Source organism: Echinops telfairi, unplaced genomic scaffold (assembly GCF_000313985.2).
Source record: "Echinops telfairi isolate 266 unplaced genomic scaffold, ASM31398v2 ScPeMD7_7424;HRSCAF=8462, whole genome shotgun sequence".
NCBI classification, from domain to species: Eukaryota; Metazoa; Chordata; class Mammalia; order Afrosoricida; family Tenrecidae; genus Echinops; species Echinops telfairi.
The window spans coordinates 80,608,785-80,613,938 of record NW_022111324.1 but is presented as its reverse complement, the minus strand read 5'-3'; the positions used below and the strand labels follow the sequence as shown (position 1 = coordinate 80,613,938).

Genomic DNA, 5,154 nt, shown 5'->3' with positions numbered 1-5,154 from the left:
CACGGTAACAGCAGTGTTGCTGATCTTTGTTCTACAAAGTGGAATCCCATGTACAAATTCAAGACCTACATTTTATAATTATATAAATAGAAGTAAGTTTTGTTTTTAATGGTTATTTAGTATCTGCCTTTAAAATTAGTAATTAGGCCTTGTTTCTCCTGAATTTGATGACTTGTCTAAAACCGAATGCATTTCTACCTTGGTGTAAATACTGCTACAGACTTACCAAGTTTAGGTACATGCTGGCAGCACCCTAGTGAAGAATCCAACGTATTTCACATGCTGTTCCAATTAGTTTATTTAGTGTTAACCATGATTACAGTAACTTGTTTGTATCTTATGGTAGGTATGGGTAGGATAGTGAGCTTGCGTGGAAGTTTTGCATGGGGATGCAGGTGGAGGAGGTTTTCTTTTGTTTGGTGGGACCTACAACCCCTTTCCTACTGTGAAATAGGAAGCTGCAGGCCGGGGCCCAGAGCCCATTAGGATTTCAGAGTATGAACTGAGGGGCGGGCGTGCTGCAATAGGTTCTGGAAGTATTTGTTTAGGAACTGATGTTAGGGACGGTTAGTTCCGCTGTCTTCACTTCAGCTTTCTATTCCTGCCTCTGTTTGCCTCTACTTTTGTCTCGCCATCTTCAGGGCATAGTTGAAAATCACATCATAAGGCTTAACATTTGATTGTTGGAAGTGAGACTGTCATTTTTCCATAATCCATTGCACTCTCATATTAAATACGTAGACATACATTCAAAGCCTACTGGCAAAGTCACTGCAAAAGAATTGGCTACTGCTTTTATGGGTTTCCCAACCACTATGAGTCTCTATAAGTCACAATCAATTTGATGGCATTGAGCTTACTATTATTTAATTAGGAAGAAAAACACTTTGTTATGGTTTCAGAATATGAACCGAGGCACACAGTGGGGTGCAATAGGGTTTTCTTCTGCTCCACCCCCTATAGCTAGGTCTTTCCTTGAGAGTCTCATGGAGAAGTTGATGAGAATGGAGGAAAAAGTCATGTCCACGTGGTTCAGGAAGTCCATTTTCAGAACGAGACAAAAGTACCATTAGGACCAAACAGTTTATTCCATTCACATCTTTCTTAAAAACACATGCATTTAATGATACAGTGTCATTTGTATTCTTAATAGTGGAGTACTACCGTAGATCGGCTTGTTTCTTTATCTAGAACATTTCCAAATGTAGACACTTACACTGACCTGCTGTTGAATGATGTGAGATGACGTTGACATTCAATGACGCTCACAGAGGCAGAACACCCGCATCAACATACAAAGAAAAAATCTGGTCGTGCACTGATTGAAGACTGAGGATGAACAGCAGAAGCCAGGGCCAGTCCCACAGAGAACTCCATTGGCTCAGTTTATACAATTCTAACTGAAAAGCTAAAGCTGAGCAAACTTTCTGTCCAAGCACACGTCTTTTAATGGGCTCAAGATCCTGAAGCATTTCTTAGAATTGTAGCTGGAGATGACACCAGCTTTACCAGTGCCATGGCAATGACAATCTCCATCAGAGCAATGTCTTCCAACAGGTGGACGTGTTCCTCTTACAGCAGAAGCGCATCACTCAAGAGCAAAGGTCATGACAAGAAATTTTTTTTGAGGGGGGCGTTCAAGGAATTTTACTTGTTGAATTTCTGGAGGGCCAGAGACTGATATCATCTGCTTATTATGAGAGTGGAGAACGTTAGCCGGAACTTTCACAGAAAAACTCCTGGGAAGTTTTACCAGAGAGTCCTTCTCCACCAGGAAGATGCTTCCACTCATTTATTTACTCAAACAAGGACAATTTTGTGAGAATATTAATAGGAAGTCATTAGGTATATACCCGACAGTCCTGGTTTGTCCCCCTTGACTTCTTTTTGTGCCTTAATCTTGAAAAATCTTTAAAGTGTTACTAATTTTTCCTCAGTTAATGTTAAAAAGACTACATTGACATATTTAAATTCTCATGACCCTCAGTTCATTAGAGATGGACTAAATGGTTGGTGACATTGTTTACAAAATTCTCTTAAACTCGATGGCGCCTATATTGAGAAATAAAGTTTATATTATTTTTATCTCCCCCCCCCTCCATTCTATAGGCAGGATCTTTATTTATTTATTTTAAAACAGTTTTATTATTTTTTCCCCAATTAAGCAAAATTTTGACTATGTAAAATTGAGTGACATTGACATTGAACATTCTTGAAATTTGCAACCATATTCATCATCCCTTTCTGAAGTGTTCCTTTCCCTTTAAGTTTATTGCCCCCAAGGTTCCTAGCTAACCTTTTTAGTTATTATTGTTAATTCCAGTGTATAAAGAGTAATTGTATATTAAGGAAACATCCCAGCCCAGTCCAGATCTAGTCCATAAGTCTGATATTAGTCCGTATGTCTAACACCAGTCTGTAAATTCCTCTGGAGACTCACGCAACACATGCAATGATGCCTGAATGCAGGAAGATCATAGGGCGATGGGTGGAAGGGCTTGTGGATTCAGTGGTGGTGGAAGCAGCTCAGCGCTGGAAGGGGTCTCCACATGGCTCCTCTTGCTCCAGGGCTCTGACTCCATCAGTGTAGCTCCATGTGGCTTGTCAACAGGAATGTGTATCAGATAGAGAGTGGGTCTGGCCTCAAGTGAGCTATCTTTCTCCTTAGTATCTCCAAATGAGGTCATCAGGTTGCCACCTGATTGACAGGCTAAACTCTACCCCTTCACTCTATTGTCTCCAGTTGACACCAGATTATGTGACTATCACAATCGTATAATTCAGTAGTTCAATCATTATTTTTTATATCTTTTCACTCCATTTTTCTACAAATTTTTTGAAGTCTTCTGACATGTAGTCTCCTAAGATTCAATGTTAGGACCATTATGACAGCCTCTGATAATTGTAATTATTTATAGTCTTTCCTGAAAGGGTGTTACGAAAGTGGGTTTGTAGGATGTGATGGTGTGTTTTTCTGAGGCCTTTTAAGGTAATTCGCTTTTGGTTTGTATTCTTCCCATTCTTTTATTACTTGAAAATTATTAGGAATCTTAGGGAAATTAAATTTTTTGGTTGAATCCTTACATTATGTCTTATAGAATCTTTTAGAGCATTTATATGATAAGCAACACTTTTAAAACTTTTTGCTCCCCAAGATTGGCTTAAATTCCTCCAGATTCCACATGTGAATGGTGCTTCCTATGAAGTAGGTTTTACAAGCTAATGATATTAGGAGTCAAATTTTGCCCTGCTTAGTTTTTAACTTAGTTGACTTGTGGGGCAGTTGCCCTATTTTTTGTAGAACTTCTTTCTATTCAAATGTAACTATCTATTTATAGATAAGAGACAAAGTGTTTTAATCTTACTCAGGGGAGCCCTGATGCGCCCAAGATGAAATCCAAGTGGAACGATAAACTGAACACTAGTGCATAATTTCCATGCTAACTGAGGCTTTAATCCTGTCATAAAATATTTATCTGTGCTTTATATCATACTGATTTTTTAATCTTTTCCATTAGAAAGTATATTTTGCTAGCTTATTAATTTTGGCTGAAATAAAAGACAGTGTAAATGTATTCTTATTTTAACATTTTGTTTTAAGGATAAGTAAATCACTTTTTTTTTTTTTTGTAAATCACTTTTAAAAGAGTTTTATTTTGGAATCTAAAGATTAAGAAAAGTTGGAAAATCATATGAGATGTCACATATACCCTTTACCCAGATTCAGTAAATTTAAACATTTTTCCGTATTGGCTTTGCCATATTTATCCTCTTTTCTTCTCTACCCATTCATTCATCTGTCCACACATAAAATTATTAATTTTTGAACCATTTGGGAGAAGACTGCTTATATATGGATGTTTCAAACCTTTGATGGAAAAATTCCGTTATCTTTTTAAAAGTTAAAAAAAATTTCACATATCATACAATTCAATGGTTTAATCATATTAAAGAATTGTATAGTCATCACCGTAATCAATTTTAGAATATTTTCTTCTTTCTTATACTTATTATTATTAGCTCTCAACTCCCCCATAGCTTCCTCTGCCATAAACTTAAGAAACCATTACTCCAGCCACCGTGTCCATAGCTCCACCTATCTCGGACTTAGTAACAGAAAAACATTCAAAACAAAACCAAAAAACCACCACCAGCAAAACAAAAGAGTAAAACTTCAATTGAAAAGAAAGCAGAAAATATATTAAAACTTGAACAAATTGAAAGTAGGTCACAAGGGAGATCAAATGATAAGGTGTGAAATTGTAACCAAGCTACATCTGTAGTAAGGAAAGTCTATTAAGAGTGCACTCATTCAGAATGCTCTTTCCAATGCGCTGTCTCATAGCAAGGCTATTCATATTCTTGGTCAAGGGTTAGAGGGCATTCCTCAGAGGCATGGTACATGTGGGTATCCTGCAAATGTATTTTGGACTTTCACTGTCATCCATAGCCTTCTGAAAATGTGATTCTCAGAATTAAAACTCTAATACTGTTCCCTCATCCATTCTTGGATTTTATTATTGGATTCTTGGGTCACACAGGCTGGTATGATTCTTCCATGTAGACTAGCTGGCACCTCACTGAAATTATTTCTTGTTCTAAGACAAGACTTTAAGACTAGATGCTATTTTTTCTGATAGCTGGGGACCATTTTCTTTCTTCACTATCCTTTGCTATAGCACCCCTATCCTCAGTGACCTTTTCATCAGGGCAGATATTGAGTAGGGCCACGAAGTAAGAATGAATTGTTCCTAGATTAGGGCTGCAATAGGTGTGATTTAAAAATCCATTCATATATCTATGGTTTATATACATTCCTGGTTCACTTTAGAGGCATCCTATCCCGTTTTTTGGGAACATTATAAATGTGGCATTCCATTATTTTATAATTCTACCGTTCCATGAATTTTTCAAAACTTCTGTGAATTAATGTTGCTTTGCTTTGAACACATTAGGGTATATTTTCGTAGAATAAGAACATTGTTTTATATAACCATTGTATACTTATCAAATCCATGAAATTTTCCATCACAAAATATTTTAATCTATAATTCACATTTCTAATCGGATTATACCAATAATATGTATATCAATAATATACTTTGTTTCTAGACCAGAGGAGGTACACTGGTACAGATAGGAACTGAAAATACA

General features: G+C 36.7%; 1 protein-coding gene across 2 annotated transcripts in view; it reads left to right on the top strand.

The window, feature by feature from the left end:
• Positions 1 to 5,154, top strand: part of SMYD3 (SET and MYND domain containing 3) — a 775,649-nt gene that overhangs the window by 46,591 nt on the left and 723,904 nt on the right. The window lies entirely within an intron of this gene.